The sequence below is a fragment of the Vanellus vanellus genome (assembly GCF_965231255.1).
Source record: "Vanellus vanellus genome assembly, chromosome: 11".
NCBI lineage: Eukaryota > Metazoa > Chordata > Aves > Charadriiformes > Charadriidae > Vanellus > Vanellus vanellus.
Window position 1 is genome coordinate 20,045,118 of NC_138916.1, and position 23,390 is coordinate 20,068,507.

A 23,390-nucleotide genomic window follows, 5' to 3' on the forward strand; every position below is an offset into this window, starting at 1 on the left:
GCACAGTGCAGGTGTGTCCTCAAAGCCCAAAATCCACAAGCAATACGAGGCTGATACCACCACACACAGGTAACATCACTCACTAACACAATCTGTTGCACAATTAGGCTCTAACGCCATTGCCTTTCTGACCTTGTTGGAGTGCAGGACACCACAAGGATGACATATGCTGCTTTTTCACTTGAACTCCTTCCCGTCCAATTCAGCAGATTCTTATCGACGTCTGTGAAATTTAAGCAATGACATTACAAAATCCATGACAACAATTTGTTCGTCTTGTGGTGACCTCTTGTGGAGTCATTTAGAAATCAGGCTTGATCCATTATGTGCCGTACGTTCCGGGGAGAGAAAGGCAAGAGCCATAATCCAAAAAGTTCCCAGGCTTGGAGGGACAGTCAGCTCATGCTGAAGGACACGCAGTCTCCCACAGGCTCTCTGCATGTGGGTTTGATGGTGGGGTCCTTTACTTGTATCTCTGTCCTCGCTACACTTTCTATCTTTGTGCTTCATAAAAAACAACCTGTCCTTCTCTCTAATCATAGACTTACCTTTAAAGAATTAGTGTTAGAAAACAAAGTATGTTATAGAAATATATCTGCACCTTATGAGAAAGATTCTAGCTTTTGTGTCACCCCATTTTTTTAAATTGTCGTTTTGCACATATGGTAGGCATCAGTGTGATTGCTAAGCTTTCAAGGTGTGACTAGGTGTGAATTGTTTAAAACAGGACTGCCACCAAGTTAATATCGAAGTTTGTATTTGGAAAATCTAAAAGTGATTGTTCTTCACCCCCTGCCCATGTCTAATGCATAAAATCGAAACCTTCCATGCCATTCACATTCTCTTTTGTGCCGATTCTGCTCAAAGCCAACCTTTATTTTTCATTAATTCTTGCAAGGCTTGAAGCTGTTCCCAATGAAACCAATTGCCAAACCGATTGTGGAAGCCAGATCAAATCTGTAGTGTAATTTCCCCCCTGCTTTTTTATTGTCCTTGCTCCAAGTCATTCCCGTCTCATGCAAACTACAATAACTACAGCAAGCATTTACTTGTAGGAAAAATTATCTCAACTTCCTCTCTGTGCATATAATATCTAGCAATGTACTGTACTGAATTGCATATTGAGAAATGACATTGATTATTCAGAGTTTAACATGATGAGCCATTCCTTTTTTCTTTTCATTGAGACCAATTTATTCTTACACTCAGGTAATGTTACGATACTCTAAGTAAATAAATAAAACCTATGACCTATTTTGAGAAGTATCCCCTTTGCAAAGATAGTTCTAAAAACATTCGCTCGGGTCAAGGTTTTTTCTTTTTTCCCCCATTTGTTTTGTTTTTCATTTTTTGGCTTTATTATTTGGTCACTAAGCAAAAGGTTTGCTGGGGTTTTTTTTAAGCTTGAGGGAGAATATGAATGTCATAAATATTTCATTTTCATAGCACATCTTGCATTGTTCCTCACTTTCAGACCTTGCCAGCAGTCAACACAGTAGTAAATTTCAGCACCTGTGGACCCTTTTCAGTAATTTATGATTTCCATTAGATTTCCATTAGAGATGGACTAAAACGGTTTAGAAAAGCGCTAGCACCTTCAGCCATACGGATTTTGCCTGTCTCTGAGGAGGGCGTGTTGTATTTTGCTGCCTGTGCGTATGCTTGCTGCCAAAGGTTCGGGTTTGAGCTATCTGATCTCAGTGCCAGCCAAAACGCCTCCTTGAAGAGAGGGTGCTATATTTGAGAAAGGAAGGGCAGGTCGCAAACAGAAAACCAGGCTTCTCAGTAAAAACATCGCTCTTTCTTCCATTCTGCCCCTGCAAGCTTAAGAGTGCAAATTCAGCTCCCAGTGACCAGTGACTGACTTTGTTGGGTCACTACAAGCATCTGCATCTTCTACAAACCAGCGGCCACAATTTTTTATTAGCGGCACTCCATCCTGAGCCTTTCCCCTCCTTCCAGCTATCCCTCTTACACAGTTGTGATCTGGTACAGGGTTTTGGTGGTGGTGGTTTTGTGTTTTAATATCGCTAGGAAATATTTTGGAGGAAACCAGGTGAGAAGTTTGGGTTTAGTTTGATTAAGAAATTAGCTTGATAGTCTCTCAAGGTCTAATGCAAGGTTACAGGCAGGCCATGTTGGTTCCAGAACTAGTTTCGAACCTGGAAAATCTCCCAGCTTTCAGCTCCTCATGGTGCCACAAACTGAGATATGGCGGCAAATAAATCATAGCAAATAATTTAGTCATGAATTGTCCATTGGTGTTGTATCATAGCTGGAATCTATTTCTCATAATAGCTCACGATAGTCCCATTGACATCCACTTGACTTTTATTAAGTTTTGCAGATTTCACTCTCAAGTGAACGGTTCTGACTGGCATATGATTCTCGCAGCTGATTCAAGGATTAAATATTAGTCCAGATACTGGATGAAATATTGTACCCATGGCATTTTCTGGATGCTCTCCTTGGGGTGGGATTGGAATTTTGGTCATTCTGTCAGTTCTGTATTTATTAATTATTTTAACCAGCTGTACTACATCTACCCACCATCCCTATGTAAAACTTTTCTTTTGTTGCCATCCTCCTACCACCTTTCAGCATTGTCATTTAAGCAGTAGGGCACTCCAGGGTGTGTGGATCATGCTGAGATAACGTCATACTCTGAGTGCACTTCACAATGGTTTTCAGCAAGCCGAGGAGTGACATTATCTCAGCAGGACACCTGCCCTTCACCTTCCATATGGGGACCCACCTCTGAAAGGTCAACACTTGCGGTTTAAAATAATATTTTAGCCATTGCTATTCAGAATTCAAAGAAAGAGGGGAGTGAATGTCAGATAGCCATGAAATTCATGAAACCCATTACTCCCAACAAATGACAACTGGTCTGAGACATACACTTTGAACATAGTTTTACGTAGGTTTTAAGCACAATTTTTTAAAAAGAATATTCTGCAGGATATTTTAACATGTAGCGCAAGTGCCAGGGGAGTAGCAATTTGCATTCGAAGGAAGTTATATGTTTTAAAAAAGCATTGGTGAATTAATACATCAAGGACTTTAGCTACTTTTATCTCTTTGCTTTCTGCCTGCTGCTTCTTAGTCTACAGCTTATTTTGGAATAGGACTTACTTAAAAGCTGGTGTCATGGATGGAGCTGAGCACACTGCTTGAGCCCGTGGATGTGTCTGATCAATATAGCGTATCTTTCTTCCAGTGAAGCATCTATTAAACATTTTTGGGGGTAGGCATATTTATGAAATTATTATTTTCTCAAATTTTATTTACTTTCTACCTGTAATATAAAACTGAGAAAGCACTTTTGTGATGTTAGAAAGGGTCAAATAAGTCACACAATTCCTTTTCTGTTCTTTTTTTCTTTCTATGAAGAATGTAACTCCTGGAGCCCAGTTCTGGAAACAAATGTTGTTTGTGGAAAATGAAACATATCTTCCACATATGTTTGATAGTATTAAATTATGCTACTGAAGTACAGCAGCAGAGATGGCAAAGGTAAAGAAAAAATCTGATTTATCGCTGTTTTCTTTTATTTTACTGCTGATGCAATTCCAGTGAAATTAGTGTAGTCCCACCAGCACAAGTCATGCAGTGCTGAGCCACACCGAGGCATTTTGCTTTCAGAATCTGGCTGAGTACTTCTGGGAAATGCTTCTCAATATCAGCTCAGCATGACAAGGGCATCAACTGGCTTGTGGATGGGAGCTCATCTTCAGTGGTTAGACACACCTTTGATTTGATGAATAATGCTTCATATATTGTTTGCTGCAACAGCAAATGGAATGCAGTCATTCTGGCAAACAGATTTAAGAAGTGTCTAGGGGAGCAGGTAAGGTACACGTTTACAGGTACCATTTTTAACCTCTTTGTTCTAGACAGGTTCTGTTATTCCACCCTGTTACTGTACTTTCTCAAGATTTTGCAGACACTGAAGGAAAACACTGAAGGATTTTTGTTTCATCATTATCACAAGATTGCTAGATTTGGCTAAAGAAGTGAATCTGATTTTGCTAGATTTCTGGCTCAGTTTTTAAGCCAGGAGGACTTGGCTATGTTCTGATAAGTGCCCTCTCTTAAAATTCCCAAAGGAATTGAAATTGCAGTTCTCATGGGAGTCTTCCATTAGTCATCAAAATAACAGGTTATTAATCATAGATGCCCTTATGTTCAGAAATTATTGCTTATTGATTTTGTTCTAAAAGTATATACTGTGTTCAGGACTGCCCAGTAGAAATGAAGTTACAGTAACAATTACTGAAGAGACATTTTAATGATAGTTGTCGAAACTTCAGTGTCTTAGAAATGGATTTAAAAAAGAAGTCCTATTTTCTTCTAAGGGAGAGCTATTTCTGTTGAGCTTCTCTTATTGATAAATTGCCAGAGACCTGTGGTTGTGGATTATTTTCTAGCAATTAACATTCATGTTTCATGTATTGTCTTTCCTACCGTGTTTTGAAACATTATAGAACATGTCAACAGAAATTCATAAAAATTCAGTCAATAGCTGAAAGCATAAAATCATTCAAGCTATGAAATGGCAGAGGTTTTTGTCAGTGACAAAATACCCTTGGGGTGGTGGCATATGTATGCATACGCATGTGTGGGTCTCAGGAAGCCATGCTTTCAGCTCTACTCCAACTTGCCAGTTCAGCCTGGGACTGGTTTCCAAATGCACAGTTTGTCCTGGACAGAAGGTGAGCCATGTTGCATCACTGTAGAGTCTTACTTCAGGCAAGTTTTCTTCCTCTGTTTTCCATGAAACTGTTTAATTCATAGAGCTTTGATGTTTAAACTGGTCCTGACCTTCTGTGAGTACTTCAAAAAGGGAAAATTAGCTGCTTGAAAAAGTATAACAACTTAAATCTAGCAATTTGGGACACACATGTTAAAGTCCCACTGAACTTGTGTTGACTTCTTCATTTCTTTTGAGTGTTATTTCCTGATTGGCTTATAACTAGAGAAAGGTGTTAATTTTCAAGACTTCAGGAGTTTCTGTCTATCGATCTGTCTTTGAAACATTGTTCCTGTTACAAGAAGAATCCATCAAGACACAGGGAGCTGCTCTAAATGCAGGGTATAAAAGACTTTGATTAACTTTATTTTGGCTTTTACTTACTTCTAACGAGTAAAATGATTAATTGAATAACACTCCCTGGCTTCACTATAGTTGATGGTCCGAAACAACTCCCCTGGTTCTCATAGTTTATGATTTAGCTGTCAAAATATTCTCTAGGTTAGATCTTGGCAAGAAAGGTCTTGGCTTGGTTTTTTGTTTTGAGTTTTTGTTTTGGTTTTATTTTTTTAAACAAAGCAAATCTACTTCAACTATTTGTAAGTTATTGAAGTCAGTTGAAAACATCCCACTTTGAAATATGTCCTTGGTTGATGTTAGGTAGTTATAATTTTGGGAGGATAACAATGTGATACATCATTCCAAAATACTTTTAACGTGCAACTTAGCTTTGGTATGATGTGTTGTAGTCTGGAATATACGTATATTGACAAAGATTTTCAGGTGGGGGCAATGTCTCCACCGTGTGCTAACGATACTTTTTGGAATAGCTGAATTTAGGGATTTTTTTGTGATTAACAGCTGCTTGATACTTTGGAACCTTTAAAGTATTGCTTAAAAGTCCTATCTTTTTAAAATTACTTTTACTCTTTGAGATCTAGTGCATTAAAATACATTTGGGCCCTGTAACCACAGAAACATAAGTTTCCTTCAAGGTAGGCTTCAGTTTTAATACTGCGGGACTCAGCTTTTGATCCTAGGAGTAGCTCACATCCCTGAACTACAGTTTTCTGTTTTCCTGGAGAGAACACATCTTTCCCATGTGTCCTAACTCTGCTTTAGCCCACCAGTTTTGAGGCCATTTTGGTGATTAAATTCAGGCATCTGTTCCTAGGCAAGCCTGTTTTCAAGAGGGTCTTTCCCATTCAAAGCCAATTGAAGCCCTTTGCTTGATTGCAATTACTAATAGCTAGATACAGCTGTTGGAGCACTGTGGCCATGACTCATGGGTCCTTCAAAAAGAGAGAATGTCTCTCACCTTTAAAAGCTTCCTGGAGGTTCAGGATAGCACCTGAGCCCTATAGCAAGGGCGGCTCAGGAAAAGGTCTTGCCTCAGCTGTTTGCCCTGAGCAGATGGTTATGTGGGGTGGGATGTATGTCACTGTTTAGAAAATCAGGCCTGTGTGAGGTGCTGACTTGTGAAGGAAACGCTCTTTTTTTTTTTTTCCTGTGTTTTTTGATGTTCCTTATAAGTCATACTGTTAAAACCAGTTGTATTTCTAAAGCTAATTTAGCCCATGTAATGATTGCTTGGCTTGATGTGGTTAGTCTTTTTTGTAATTAAAAATATTAGATGAATTGTGCTAGGAGTATTCCTTTCCATTACTATTCCTCTCTTCCAGTGGGTGGGGTTTTGTTTTCTTTTTAAATATTAAGTTCACTTCTCTAATCTTTTACACCAGCTTTTAAGGAAAAATAAAGTTTCCTACACTGTTATTTTTGTATGTAAGTATCTCAATTCCTATTTTGACATATTAAGTGTCTGCATATGTTAAACATTCCTTATTTTGTTCTTATTTCCAGTAGAATTTGGCCATAATTTCTGTGCATCAAAGGGAACACACAGTTAAATATGAAGTCTTTGTCATTTCTATTAAGCCAAATCCTTTAAGGTGCTAAGTCCTCTCAAATTCTATAATTTTACTGAGAACAGAAGATGCTTATTTTAGTGTAGACGTCTGTATCTTCCTGTCTTTTTATTCACTCAGATTACTAAGACAGTTGTTCAGGGATATCCCAACATTAAAACTGAATGGAAGAAAAGATCCCTTATAAATGCAAGAGCTTATTATTATTTTTCTACAGAAATCTCCTAAATTTCCTACCAAAAAAACCCCATCTAAAATCCTACATTGTAAATATAAATTTCTACTCGTCGGCCAAATTCTTATCCAGCTAAAATTAACATCTATGGCACCAGGGTTTATTAAAGTAATGGAAAGTGTTTCACAGATATTGCACACTGCAGAAATCCTTTTTAGTACTGTAATAAAATGTAAAATAAAACTGTCTGTACTTCTCTATGTCAAAACCGCCCTTTCTGTGCAACACCACTTCTTAAAAAACGGGGTCTGACTCTTGTCTCTGTAAAACTATTTTATGAGAAGATAATCTAAAAGTCTGTCCAGAGCTTGTCAGTAGAATAGGATTGCTGATACTGAGACCACACAGTGAGATGCTAAGCCATTTTTCGACTCACATTGGCAGATACATGGTACAAGCGTGGACACATGGAAGTATTGTAACAAAACTGAGCAGAAAACTTGTCTTGAGTGGCAAGGAGCATCACTTCAAACAGTATCTGAATTATCAGTGGGTTTTAGCTGTAGGCTTAAGAAAAATTTCCTTGAGGATGGCTTTTAATGAACCGTCAGGTTTGAAGTGAGCTGATGAGATCAAGCTGTAATGCAAGTTCAGACACATGTTTCTTATGCTTATTCACAGTGACGTTACATTTCATTCCTCACCAGCAACATTTCCAAAGCAGTTTGTGGTTCCTCCTGAGGACTGGCCATTTTAACTGTGCCAAATTATGTCAGATGTGGGAACTTTGGGATCTAAAGTGATGCAAACTGAGGAGCATGAAATTTCCAAAATCCACCAGTTTGTTTCTTTTATGTATATGAAAACTTGATTGTGTCTCAAGCTGTAACATTTTCAACTCTCAATTTACAATATTTAAATATTCAAGAGTTACCAACTGGGCTTCCCCATCTGGTTATTTGAAGAAGTCCACACAGAGTTGGTGTGATTAGTGCTACTGTTGAGATGAAACACGAAAAATCTACGTGCAACATCTATTGGCAATGTGAATTTTACAGTTAATAAATTAGGCAGTATAGGGGTTATTTAGTCAGTAATTAAATGTAAGAGTCAGTATTTAAGTCCAAGAAGAAGCCTTGAGAATCTTGATCTTGTTAAACTCCTATCTCAATTACATGATCAAAGACGCTAGAAGTTTTTTTCTCTGCAACTTTGTGAGTATCGTTTTCAAAGTCACTGACTCTTCTTCCACAGGGAGTTTGATTGTTGACTTCAGTTGAAGTAAGTTTAGATCAACACTGAGTTATTTTGAAAAATCCTCCCTGATACTTTCTCTCAACTGAGACATTTGAATCTTTTGAGGTTAACTTATCCTATTTTTGGAGTCCTCACCATGTTTTGCAATTTCTCTTCTGCCTGTTGTCAGCTGAAGTTATTTCAAATAGGAGAGAAAATTGTCAAAGTAATTTCATTTTCTTTCCTTTAACAACTAGAATAAGCAGCAGATTTTGTGAAGTTGTGATCTGATTTGTATAGCAATGTTTATTGTCTCAGTAAGTGTCATCAATTGTATGATTCTTGTTCTTTGATTTCCAGTTTGGTTCTGATAGGGAGAGATGGCATATGAGAGGTGCTTCCTTGAGCTTTTGTTCTGGTTGGTTGGTTGGGGTTTTGTCATTACCGCATGTTTTTCCCCACAGTCACACCTAATACTGTGAGAAAACCATTAAGAAAGCTTCTCTCTTCTTAAGAGAGACCTTGTGGCTAAATAAAAAGCATCCTTCTACCTGATTTTAGTGAGTGAATTGAAAAACTCTGAGTGATGTATGTAAGCATTTGGAAGCATTGCCTCAGACACCTTTTTCTTATTTTGAAAATAACTTTCTTGTTATATATACAAAGTTCAGAAGGACTTCCAGCAGTCTAAGTAGTGGGCAGAAATGTAGAAACTTCAGCAAGTTTAGAAAAAACATGAGAGAGATTCATGGCTGCACCCACTGTGGTACCTTGTTGGTATTCATTTATCCAGAAACAATTCTTGCTGTTAGCAACATTGAGGAGGGTGAAATTTTGGGGCTGGATCTTTGGCTGGAATAAAGTACTATAGCCCTTTTAATTGCAAATATTTGAAATTGTCAATGCTGAGAATATTGTGGAATGACATCTGTTATATGGAATCTGAAAAAAACCCACCACCTAAACATACACACTGCTTCATTCTCAGCTAACGTAGTAGACAAACATTATAAACCTGAAATGCTTACTTCTACCAAGAAATTAGATCAATAACATGCCTTCAGTATGGCTTATCTCTTTTCATTTTAAAGTAAAGCCCACTTCCACGTCCTTCTCTGCGGTATATACAAACGCTGAATATTGAACTTCTCTTTTTCTCCAGTGATTTTCCTGTCATTTCACTCAGCCAAACTCCTACTTGTGTTCTTCTGTCATTTCTTGCATTTCTCTTTAAGTTACTTAAATAATAACAGCTACCTGCCTCCTATCCTATTAATCAGGCTTGTAGTAAAACAGTTGTACGAATACTAAAAATCTGCATGCTTCCATGTGTTTACCTTGGAGTAAGTTCACTTTGATGTCTCCATGAATGTTCCAATTCTTGCTTTTGTAGGTTTTGTTTTTAAAGGATTCTTTATATGCAGATGGACCTTTGTGCTTAATATATGCTTCTATGAATGATAAATAACTGCAAGAAAATGATGTGGTGCTTAGATTTGCCAAGCATTTTTTAGAGTGGAATTCTATGTAACAAATAGTTGATTTATGGCAACTTGTATCTTTGAAAATCAAGTTTCATAATATATTTAGAGGAGCTATAATCTACTGGGCGTTATGCAAATTATCAGCATCCTCTTATCTTCTTTTTTTTTTTTTTTCCCATTTGTAGCGTGCTTCACTGGTGCTTCTTGGGTATGTGTGGGTGAAGGATAATTTGACTGCCCTCTAGCACTCCAGTGTCTGGTATTGCGCAATCAGGGAATCTGGTGTCACATTAAGGCAATTCTTATAATATAATCAAAGTTCTGATGTTGTACTGTCCTTTAGATGAAACAAACTAATGAAATATATTGACCCCCCTTGCACACTTCTGAAGCAAAGTGACTAAGCGGTATTGAAACTACATGAAATACATTGACATTGATTGTGAAGTCTGCATTCCCAGAGTCACTTTGGTAGCTGATTAAAGTGTCACATTGACAATATAGCCCCTTTTGAACAGGAAATTAATACCAGCCTGGTGGCAAGGAACGTTCTTCCAGACTGTAGCTTGCACTATCACCAATCCTCAGAAATGAATCAGAGGCTCAGCTATTCCAGTGTGGCATACTGCTTTCACTGATTATAACAAATATATTGAAATTGCAACCACCACGAGAAGAAAAAAAAAGCTTGTGACATTTTATGTTTATTCTCATGATTCAATATGCTTATTACTGATAGGAATTTCAACAAAGACTTAACATGAACTATGTGTTTTCAGTCAGTTAAAGCTCTATTGAAAGTACGAGTCACATTAACTATGTCTTTCTAATCCATCTATCATCTGTTTGAATACATAAAAGCCTTTGTTTTACGATGTGGCTGATGTATGCACAAGTTGGGGGAATTTCTATAGATTGGGATATACAGGCATAGAAAAAAAAGTGTGTATGTGTGTGTGTTTGACAGACAGAGGGATAGAAAATTATGTATTCAATGCATCGTGCAGTGCTAAAAAGGAAGGAATGAAGCAGGTGGAGCAGCCGTAGAAGCTTAAAGACAGGATCATCTCTGAGATCTCAGGGCCCGTTTCTCCATCCCAGGAGCATCCTTTATAAACAGCCCGATGTACGAGAAATTGAAAGAACGGAAAAGGAGCTGTGGCATGGGAAACAAATATTTATTCATTACTAAGTAAGAATGTAAAAGAGGAAATTATGCAGATGTAGAAAACAGACGGCAGTTCTATCCTGGAAAGATCAAATTCTAGGCCTGTCACCATCTCATGGCACAGTTCATCCCTTTTTAAATGAAAGGAAGATGCATTTTTGAGCACTGTGTTATCCCGCCATTCTTTTATTTCTTGAAATGAACTTTGCACTGTAGTTTTAGTGAACGGAGTTATGCTGGTTTATACCAGCTGAGACTGACTCAACAGGCCCTCACGTCCCCTTTCACCTATTCCCAATTCTCAGCTGCCTCAAACAGCTGCCTCTCCTCCAGTCTCTGCAATCCTCCAAAGCTCTCTACCTTATAAAACTCTCACTCTGAGCGCAACAGGTCACAGTTTCCTCTTCTAGGTCTTAGACTGGCCACTCAATTCGCATCTCGTGAGCCAGCTGCAAGCCAGATTTCCTTCAGGTCTCTGTGCAGAGTTATAGAGGGGAGTATGAAATGGGAAGGAACGGCTCTCCTATAAGATACAGCAGTGTGATGTTAGCGAATGGACTGGCCAAAGAAAACTAATCAAGGCTGGAGGAGTTAGGAGAGAAAAAGAGGTAGTAAAAATTTTTGCCTTGCAGTACAGCGGGGAAGTTTGTTTGGTTCATTAACTTGCAAAAAGGTTTAAGGATATTTCTAGAAGGTATCACAGATGTGCAAAGCAACAATATGGCCATTAATAATAGCTTTATTACAAGATAGCTGTACAGATAATTCCTGTGTATTTCATTACACATCCAGAGTCCAGCCTTGTCTCTGTGCGCAGCTGTTCTGAGCTAGGGCTGGCCAGATAGCACCCCATGGAAAGATTTTTGTCAGAAAATGCCCAACTGGGTAAAAAGGTAGTGTTTCATGGAGACGGCCTGACCGCAGAACCTAAGCAGGTCTCTGCTGGAAGCAGCCACCCAGCAAGGAGTTGAAATCCTGGTGCCGCACTAGCCCTTGTGCCAGGCTGTCAAAGCCAGCCGAGTGTCCAGAGGACTGAAAGCCTTGGGCTCTCCAGCTCCTAGGCACAAACTCCTCCAGGGCCCCCGACTTCTCTGCCGTCAGCCTGGCCCCCTGGGTCCTCTGCATGCAAGAGCATCTGGCTGCTTTTCAGCGTGCCCTGAAGGCCGATTCAGCTGGGAGCCTGGCAGTGCTGGCCTTCCCCGGAGCCAGGGTACCTTGCTAAGCAGGATCAGCCGGGGGCTTTGATTCCTCCTTTGAGAGCAATCTGCTGTTTGGGTCACCCGATAGCTGATACCTGAAGGACCCATAAGCCCTGAGCCGTTCCCAGGTCCATCCCCGGCACAGCATCCCACTGCCATAAAGCAGAGCGATCCATCTAGCCTGCACTGAGTCTGGGTGATTCGTTGGAGGGATCGAGAGGGTGGGAAGCCCCTTTCTAACTCGTCTCTTCTGGAGTCTGTGGCTCCTTGTTCAGGAACATTGTTGTTACTTTCAGCGCTGCTCCTGCTGTTGATCTTGGCCTTTGCTTCTGTGATTTCTGTTCCCCGCTGCACTACTTAGGTGAACAATAAGTTCCATTTCCAGCAGTGGTCGGCCTCCTCTCTTACCCCTTGCCTGCAGGAATTTCTTTTGTTTGGTTTGATATTTTTAGTCACGCTGTGTTGTAATAATAAGAACAAGACCATGGGTATGCTAGATTCCAGCCTTCCTTCAGTTGCCATGGCTTGCCTTCGTGCGTTGTTATTGCTTTGGATGAGCTACTGCTGCTGCTGCGGCCCTACTCCTTGATTTCTGCTTCTTTAATACTGTTCCCTGCCTTACTACAAAGTGAACAGCGGTGCTTGTTCTCTCTGTCTGACATCTTGAATCCACCCACGAACCCATTATTTTCTGTAACGGCCAAAACCGATGTAGGAGGGGGAAAAAAGAAATGAAATAAAAAAAAAAAAAATAAGAATAAACCCCTGTGTACTTTGGGACTATTCTCTGCACTGCAGAAAGTGCTTGTGCACCCAGTTGGATGTGCAGCTCGGGATGTGACCCTAAGCTCCGTGTTTACATTACACCCAGGACATGGTGTGCTGAGAATGGGGACATTGAGGGGCTCCGAAGGTCAGACTGAGTTGAAATCTCTGATTTATAAGCAATTCTTTCCTGTCGTTGTCTTAAAAGTTGAATGAAACTATGCTGGTGAGACCAAATCGTGGATATGTTCATGAGAGACGTGTACGTGTAGAGACAAGGTCTGAGGGAAAAATAAACCAACAACATCCCATTCTGCTTGTCACCCTATAGCCACTGAAGTGCTTAAAGGGGCACAGACTTGGCAGAGACAGCCAGGGATTAAGATTGGCTTTGCCAGCAGCTTTGATGAAGCTCTGGTATATGATGGGAGTCCCAAGCTGCTCTGAACCCTCAGTGCTTTTGTGACCGTTCATTTCATGCTATTGATAAAACTCATTTATTAACTTTTAGAGCAAACCCTTTCATTCTTAATTCTTTCCTTTGTCTACACTTTCCATCCTTGCCTCAATCTGATAGGAGGGAATGAGTAACAAAAATTTGAGCACTCCACATCTAAGAAAGTTCCCCCAAAGTACTGCTTTTAAAAATTTTCTTTTCTGTGATTTTTAATAACAAATATGAAAAGACCACCAGGTTCCTAGGCCAAAGTAGGGAAAGCTGCAATGTACTTTGTCTTCCTAAATTTTAGGTTGAAAATGGTTAATTTTACAACCCGAGTAGTTAATTTTTTTATAATATATTTTCTGAACTCATGAAGCACTTTGAATACTTCAGTAGAAGGGATCCAGTAAACAAAACTTGTCTGACCTACTGCTGTGATCCCTTTCATAGGACTTACTGTGTGCAGTCTGGATCGCATCCTCCTGCCCTTCTCCACAAGCTGGTCTTTCATATGTTATTTTAAAAACAGAGAATAGGATGCTCTCTTATTTTGCAAACAAGTGAAACAGTCCATATGTGTATACATATATAAAATATCTATATATCTATCTCTTTCTATATATGTGTGTGTATACATATATACGCACACGTATGTGTAAGATAAGGAACTGCCATCTGATTCTTCCCGCTGCAGTTAGTCATTCACCTTACAGTACAAAGCCCTTTCCTTTATATGTAGGTGCAGGCTCCTGTAAGTCTTTTGGCTCTGTTTTTATGATGGTTAGCACAAAAGGGTAGCTATTTCATCTATGTAATTCTTCACCTTTTGCACTAAGGGAGCTTCCTTGGAGAAGACTATAACATTTTACTGATTGCTCTTGTAAGCAATCCAAAAATCAAGGAATCTTATGTAGTTTTCTTTAATGCAGTCTGGATGATGAATTTACATCTATATATCAGAAACACTGTCTTCTGCCCTACATTACTAATGTCAGAAAATTGCCACTATATAATTCATCAAAGTATTTCTATAGACTCCCCCTTTATTATCTCTTCTCTTGCAAACGGTATAATTTGCCTTCATTCTATGTCAATGAGAGGAACTTTAATCTTGGATACTGCTGTATAAGGTGCTGTACACATTAAAAGAATGGCAAGGTAAGGAGGGGACGGGCCTGGAGAAAAATACGGATTAGGAGCTATTTATTAGCAACTCCAAACATGGCAACACAATTCTTTTTAAAAGTAGCTTGAAAATTTTGCTTAAAACAGTCATATAATGAAAGTCTTTTTTAAGACTGTTTTAATCAAAATTATTTCTTAGAGTTTCTTTTACACTACAGAGGATATGCTGAATACTAAGCTATACTGCTTTAGAAACGTGCAGAGCCGTAAAGTGAATTTAACTGTGAGAAAGTCTCAATATCTCAGTCATATTGTACCTTTCACCCTAGAATATCCTAAAGTACTTTTCACACGTAAAAAACTGGTATGTAATTGCACCAGCTTCAGATATGAAATGCAGCAGTTGTTTAATGGTGCACAGAAACCCTAGACAAGGGTACGGGGCCAGAAATTGAAGAATACAATATCCAGCTGAAAATCCAGGTGGGATTTAGGATGGTAGGATGTAATTGATTCAATTAGAATTTTGTGAGAATAATATATTTAATAGGTGCAATTCCTGGCCCTGTTGGAGTCAATGAGAACATTGCTGTTGATTACAAATGAGGTTGGAATTCCTCTCATATCTCTGCCTCTATGAAAAGTTTAATGAAATACTGTAGTCAGAATTGTTTGCAGGATCTTGATTTTTTCATCTCCTCTAGAAGAATTGGCTTGATCCTCAGTCCAGCATTATAGCTATGAAATCTTGTTAAGCACCTGTTTTACACCCGTAAAAGTGAGAGGAGAATTGGATCCAGCATCTCCTGTGGCCTTTCCCACCAGTGTGGGATATTGGTTCATTCCAGCTCAGATAGAAATGTCAGCTGCAGAATCAGCCTGACACACACAGCTGTTCCATGGAGGTTTCCAGTAAAAAAGTAATTTCCCATACAAGTACCCAGGCTGATAGCTCCTATGCTGCGCTGATCCTGTCAGATCTCACGTGGTAAGGTTTTATGACTGTAGGCCATGTTCTAAAATATCAAGTGTTTCTTCTTGGTTACTGTAGAATGTTAATAGGCAATAGGGAGGAAAGGACTGTGATTGCATAGACGCACGGGAAATATAAGCTGTGAAGCTTAATATATTTCTGTGGTGAATAAGAAAAATATTTTATTCTGTCCGGTTTGTCTCTCCATTCTCTTTCCCTCTGTCCTTCATTCCCCTCAGTTCTTCTTTCATTATCAGAAGGGTTTAATGCTAATCTTAATGAACATCTTCTATTGATTTGCTTTAGATACTGAGCTGTGGAATGCAAACACCAACCTGTGAGCTGTTCACTTTCCTTTAGGCATGCGTCCTAAAGTGCAAAATAAAGAAGAAAAGGTGCAAAAGCACAAGGCCAGATCTCCCACTCCACCAAAGACAGATCTACAGGTCTGTGCTCTCACTGCCTCACAGCTGGACTTTGCCATGGTGTTACCCTATGGCAGCTATGTGGTTTCTGAGCCAAACCCTCTGAACCTCAGCTGCCCATCCAGCCCAGAGTGCAGAGAGAGTCTATGGGTGTCTGCGCCTGTCACTGTAGAAATGTCCCGAGGGTCCTCAGCACAGCTGGGATGGTGCAACGGGGGCTTGAGCCTTCCTGAATAGCTATGGATGCCCCCAGTTTGGGGGATTTGCTTGCCCCAAATCAGTTGAGCATAGCGGCTCATTTTCACCTCCAGATCTTGCTGTGCAGAAGTATCTATGAGTGGAGCAGTGTGTGTGAAGTACATTTTTCTTAGATGATCTCTGCCTTGTGGGTGGGATTTCCATGCATAAAAAAAGACTGAAAATTTCTGTGAGGGGGCTCCAGTTAGAGAAAGCCAAAATTTTTTGCATTACACTCTCCCATTGCAACACTGCAGTGGAGTGAGATGGCACCAGAGAAACTTCTGTGACTTTAAAGGCATGCTGTATGAGTGCTCCAAACAATACCCTAAAAGCGATCCAGAAATATCCCATCCAGATACTCTGGGGAAGGCTTCATACCCTCATCCTACATGAGCAGAGCTAGAGGCTTTCAGCAGTTATACTGAAAGAAGAAACTGAAGTGAGCAGAAGCCGTTAGTCATCGAGAGGTCAGCAGCTCTCCCCAGTTCCAACTGGATGCCATGTGCTCAGGTCTTACCTCTGTGACACTGGTCAGCCCCTGGGCCTGAGCAGAGCTCCAAAGCCCTGGCGCACTATGAGGGAAAAGACATTTTCTTTTTTCCCATCTAAGATAAACATAAAATTTTTAAAAGTGATTTACTTGAAAGCTGCTACCTATTTTTTCTCATTTCATGCCCCAGCTTGCTTCTAGGTTGTTGCTGTGATTTTTTTTATTTTTTTTTTTTTTGAAACTTGTAACACATGGACTCTTTCAAAAACACCAAGTATTTGAGATAAAACTGCTCTCAGCCTACGGCATAAAATGTAGGGCTACATGAAAGTAAAAAAGGATGAGAGCTTTTCAATCAATTTGATGAAAAATTTAAGTTAATTAAAAGAATGCTCAATTTTTCCCTAGAAGGCGACACTGATCTTTATTATTAATGCATACCAGTGTTTCATAACTGTGCATAATAATGGCCTGTAACATCAGGCACAGCTTCATCCCCAGCTTAATTTGTTACAAAATCTTTTTTGGTATTCTTAAAGCATGCCCTTTGCCACTGTATCCCTGATGCTCTTGGGCTAAATCCCAACTCCTAAAGGACGTCTTATTTTATGCTCACACCTGAGAATTAATTTATAAGATTGTTTTTTCAGTTTAAAGCTTTTTAAAAAATAATAAAAAAAATTTAAAAGGCATGTAGAGACCCTTTACTGCTTCACTTTCATATTACTTTTTAGTATTCAAATTCGATTAGTGGAAATAGCACTACAGGAGCAAATATTCTTAAAGGCTGGAGATACGGTGTAAGAAAAAAGGAACAGAAACTGATCTTTGGATGATAGACACCTAATGTTTCATTTTATTCCATGTACCTGAGTGAAGGAAGTATACTCTTTCCAAGAAGATGGAGCACAGATGTATTGAAGCAGTCAGTATCTTGGAAAAAATGCAGCTAAGTATGCCTTCATTGCTGTTGTTTTTCACAGTTAGTGCGGTTAGTTTGTTGACTCAAGTTGGTAAAGATTTATATTTTAGAGTTGACAGCTAAGGTCCAGTTCCTGCTCTCCACTGGTACCTCTGCTTACACGGAATAAGAGCCCTCTCACCTTGCCTAAACTTCACCCCTTTTTTCATCAAAGCCTGGACACTTTCCTGAAGCACCTAACCAAGGAGCCACCGGGCAGCCTAGCACTCCCCAGATTAATTGAGGCAGATGGTTTTGCATAGTGTAGTTTGGATTTTACATATGATAAATAGCCATCAGTTTAGGGAGTTTAAGGTGATGGAACTTCCCAGTTAGGGACCTTATTTAATTCTCTACAATAGGAGGAATGAAACTATGCCAAGCTATAAATCTGGACTGATGTACGCATAGACATGCAAGTATCCCTTTGTGCTGGAGGAATACAGATGAGAGGTAGATTTAGCAGGCAGGTAGAAGATCCACAGTCTTTAACTGTTACTGGACATTCAGCTCATCATATAACAAGGAACAACTGGTACCACCTTGAAAGCCCGTAATTATCATGGCTGCATCTGTCTCCACGGATGTGCAGGGTTATTTTGGTCTGGGAAGCCACTACCTTGTCCTGCTTCCTGTGCTGCGCTTCCAGCGTGCTGGCTGCAGGCATTGACAAGTGATAATGGCCAGGTAAATGATCAGTGGTGACTTGTGAACCCCTGTCTAATTTGTCTGTCTATATCTCTTAGAAGAGCAACCATCATCTCTGCACCTATTAGCCTCCGCTCCCCCTTTCCCCCGTCTCTTCTAAATGCTTTTGTACACTTTTACTGCAGCCTGATAGAAATTATACTGTAAGTCCTGGAAAACAGGCACTGTCCTGTAATTTTAGGTTTGATCATAGTGTAATGAGGGGTCTGTTCTGGACAGGATTTTTGGAACTAACTAGCTTGGGAACTACTGCAGAAGCACTTAAAGGCCCCTGAGACTGGTATTCCCCGTGCTGTCCCAGGAGTAGGCGCAGGGGACGGAGCAGTCCCCAACCTGAGCAGTTTACAGGTTAAGTAGACACGAGGCACAAAAAGGTGCCATCGCTACTAAATGGGGATATAAAAGGAAATCCTCTGGATGAAAAAAGGCGGAATTTTTGAAAATTCATGTTTTGAAGGACCCAACTGAATGCTGTTTTCTTTCTTTTTCCTGTACATTCCTTTTACTTCTAACATCTAAACAGTAATAAATATAGAGGAGGGTAAACAGAGTATTTCTTTTCCCCTGTAATAAATATGAAACAGATGTGCAGGCCCTCGATGAGGAAGAGAACCAAATGAAGGAGAGTACGAATAAAAGTAAATTCTAGGTTACATAACATTTATCAAGCTGATGGAAAAAGCCAAACTGGGAGTTGAAAGTAAGATTTAATGACAAGAAATGGCGATAAAAAAGTTCATAGCAGTTGAGTTTTATGGTAAGGCTTGTGAGCAAGAGTTCCCTGGCCAACTGTCTGGTTGTTACTGGCTGCGTGTCAATACACCCACGGCCCTGCCCTGTCCCCTCCTGGCTATTTCAGCGGAACGCAGGAGCTCTGGTGGAGCCATGGCAGAATGGACAGGAATTTGCACCCTCCGCAAGCTGCATCCACAGCGTGGCGTGTCTCATGCTTCTCCTCAAAGAGCGTAATGGCATGCTGTGTGGCGGGGATTAGTAGGACAGGCTTGTGTACAGAGCTAGTTGAAATGCCCATTCACTTCAACTGAAACTTGCGTTGGAAACTTGCCACTTTACACAAAAAAAGCGCTCTCTGTTCCAGGGGAGACTTTCTTGTTTGCCCAGAGGCTCAAGTTTAACAGCCTTCTCCATCTCTAATGACTGTTCTGACCCCAAGTGGGTAGTTATTCTGGGGTAGGCTTCCTCAATCTGTTCTGTTGGAGCTTTCTACTTTGCATAAATAATTGAGCATTCATTAGAGCAGGGTCTTGCGCCTGGGTTTCCCACAGCTGAGGTGAGTGCCCTGACCACCACGCTATTGATTTTCCTATTCCAACTGATCAATATTTCATTGATCTCATTGGCGCTAATTGGCATAGGGGGTGCCCACGGGATGCCCGGTAAGAACAGGAGATGGATGTTACCCCTATGAAAATAATACTGTGTATTATCCAGTAGCAACAGCAAACACTGCTCTGCAAGAGATGTATGTGTCTGGCATAGCTTCAGATATCTCATCTTGCATATGATCAAACAACCTCTTTCTAAGTGTTCTAGTGGAAATGGCATTGCCATTCGACGTGATAAGCAATAATTGTATATCTTCAGTAAAGACAACGTTTCTGCCTAATCATGAAAAGCACAGTTGAGCTACAGTCTGAACTGACTCAATTTATGTAACAAGATTCTGCTGTGTTTGCCCAAATTGGCATAGTTCCTCTCCAAGGGACTGAAAAATGACGGCAAATCCAGCATGAAGCCTGTTGTTATAGGAAGTGTAGGGAGTAGCACAAGTTTATTGTCAGCCTTCAAGTGTGCCTTTAGGTGGTCACCACATCCTGAGATGCTGCTGATAGAACTAGATGACATATTTCTGAAGGCCTGCCAAAAGATTCAAACAGACAGTACCAAAGACTCCTATTCTGCTTTTCTTAGCAGTTTACTATTTCCCTTCAGAATGAATATGCAATTATGCTGCTGTGAAGAAACCCACAGTGTAATGAGGGACACTGAAAAAGATTAGCCAAGGCAGATAATGTCTTGTAAAGACTATCTCTTTGGCATCTTTGATACCAATTATACCATGACATCTCAAAAGGAAGTCACCTGTCTTAGCTGAGGCAAGTTATCCAAGAAAATCTAACAAGTTTTTTTTTTGTTCGTTGTGCAATGAGCATACATGGTGATATAATAATCATTTCCCTGGTATAGCAGGAAAAAAATTAAGTAAAATTAGCTTCTCAACATGAAACCATTATGAGTTGTAATTTATTTCAGAAAGTGGAAAGTGTTAGGGAGAAAAGGAAAAAAAACCCACCCTTTGCTGATAATTTGTTATGTTCTGGACCCAGTAAATGACCTTATACATATGGACTTAAGTATACTCAGCGGGTACAATATATCTAAAATGACATAGAGGATTGAGCCTAATTGATATCATTAGAGCCCTGGTCCTTTTACACTTGGCCTTTGAGATGTTGGTGTTACCAAGAAAGCTGCTTTTGATTTATTTTGCTTTTCTTCTTCATCCTTTTGCTCTCCCTCTCTTTCTCTCTCTCATTTCCCCCCCTCCTTTTCTCAAGCTCTGCTCAAAGGCCAGACCTGTGGAGGTTAGGAACTCATGATCTGATCCAAGGGCTGCAATGCTACAGCTTGCAAATTCGTTTCTGAAGTGATAACTTTTAACAAGAGGCACTTGGTAGGTTTGACCAGTGTACTTCTTAGGAAAAAAGGGAAAAAAAAAAAAAAAAAAAGGGAAAGAAAGGAAAAAGAGTGCAATTGTATGGATAAAATACCAGCAACATTTATTCGAGGTGGCTGTGTTGGAGACTTAACACATTCTTTATCTTTAAAGGGGATATTCTTTTCCAACCTGTAGTAGAAACCTCAGCACTCTCAAATGAACTTATAAAGTAGCCCATGCATCAGGTTTCAGACACAATATTCTCTCCTGCTTTAATGAATCTCAGTATGATTGTCCCTTGCAAATAACTTGAACTAGGTAGTTCTACAGAATGAAGGCAAACCTAACAATCTTAGTTTGATGCTAAGCTATCCCTTACCCCCCACTGAAAAGATCTAGTTTGAAATTGACTATGTTAATTACAGGTTTGATGTTGATTTAAAAATTCTCCACCTGTCAAAAAAGCCCAAAGATCAGGAATTCAGCAGAGTCCCAGCAGTGCCCAAAGAAGTAAAGTGTACTCACCATAGTATAGATTGGTGTGGCTTATAAATTTTTTAATTGGCTACATTTTTAACCAGTGAATTATATTTAAAACCAGATCATACACTCTTCCCTTAAAAATTCTACAGGAAATATGATATTGTTCATTCAATCTTTCGTTAGTGTTTTACAGACACTTTTATACAAACCTTGAAAGTTGTCATTGACTTTGTACATCTTCTTTACATACAAATACAAACTATGTCTATGTGTCTAGCATTTTTCAGGAATGTTTATGTACAACAAACAATAACAGAACAGGAGAAAAAAAGTGGTATATAGTCTTGTACCTGGAAATCTGGCAAGTCTCAGAACTTTCAAACTTGGAAGATATTTGTCATTAATTGACTTGTACATCTGTGCCAAAATCTGTGGATGGCATTTGGGCCCTGAAGTACAAGGAATGCAACAGCTACAATTCCAGTAACAGTGGGCTACTAATTGTATTAGTAGTTATAGAATTGAGTGGTTCTGTGCAAAAAGAATAACTATTTCAATAGCCTTCTACTCTATTTGTTCATTTACAGAGAATTTATGTTTCAGTATGGTCCAGGCAAAATTGCCTGTTTAGCTGTAGCACTGTAGCATTATTTGTTTTTTTTTTTCCCTTACTGATCGAATGCAGGTTCAGCTGAGGCTCAGGTAAAACGCATCATCAGATATTCATTGAAAAGGAATGAGATTTTACCATTTGAATGAACCTTTATTCAACAAGAGAAAAAGGAAACACATATTAGAATTGGTAAAAATAAACCTATCTACTTAGAAGCCACTTTTACCTGCATTCTAACTAACTTAGCTTGGGCCTGATCCAGTGGTCTCTTAAGTCAGTGGATCCTGAGTTAGACCATTACTTAAACTCAAAAGAGAAAGGCGAAGGTTCCAGACTGCTCAAGGACAGCGGTTTCCTTTCTTTGCTGATTGGGCTGGAAATCACAATCAAAGGAAGCTTGTGTGTTTTGTGATCTCATTATGGTGAGTAACTGGCTCTCCTTGAGAAGCAGTTGCCGCAGGGTAATGGGGATTGGTATTCAAGTGACCTTGCATCCTTGAGCCAGCATCCCCAGTTGCTGATGATAATCAGAGCCGTAGAAGCCTGTAATGCAATTTTTCCACCAAGTCCAGCAGGTATTCGAGCCGGCACTGGAGCTGGAAGGACTGTATAATGGTCTGAGCTTGGATTCAGAGGAGGGGAGTCTTATTAGAAAGGGGGACAAAAAGAGAGAAAGGAAAGATTTTAGTTGAAAACATGCAATCAAAGATAAAACCCTGCCCTACATCCTTTATTCATCTGCTAATTGAAAATGGGAGACTTGTGAACCCAAAGTGCTTATAAGCACATCCATTGCCTGCTCGTTGCTGTCCTCAGACAGGCAGAATGCTATGGCACACAGTGAACGGAGAGCAAAAGGGCAGAACAATTAAAAGGAAAAATGCAAAGTACAGTTCTTGAAATGTCATGCACGTTAGCAGCACAAAATGCCGCTTGGGTTCCTCATCATATTTCCTGCATCTTTCTTTTCCTTTCTCCTTTATTTTTTATTGTTGTGCTTTCTTAATTTTTCCATCTATGCGTGTTGGAAGACAGCTATAGAAGCAGGGCACACACAATTGTTGTAAGCAGACTTCACCACCTCCATTCTTTTGTTGCATTTACCCCCGCTATCATCTCACTTCCCAAATGTCTGCCCCCAGCCCCCCCCCCCCCCCCCGAGCCCCCCCCACCCCCACAATGTCTAACTCAGTAAAATCACCCTGCACCATTAACAGCCATTACCAGCTAGTGCGTTTTTACGGTCAGGGAGCATTCTTGCTTAGGCCTCCCTCTGGGCTCAGATCACATAACTATAAATTTACCCTCGAGCCTCTCATTCCTTCCTGGTTTGCTACATCCTCAGGCCTGCCTTTCTCCCCCACTTTTCCCCTGCTTTTCTCTTGTTGGCATATGCACCTTGACCCAACCAACCTTGTGCATATGCACGATACAAAAAGTTCACCAGCTGTGATCAACAGTAAATAAATCTTGATGCCAGTATTAAGTTACAGCAATTTTATCCTCTCTCTTCCCTTCCCCACCCCTTCATCGATGGGAAAA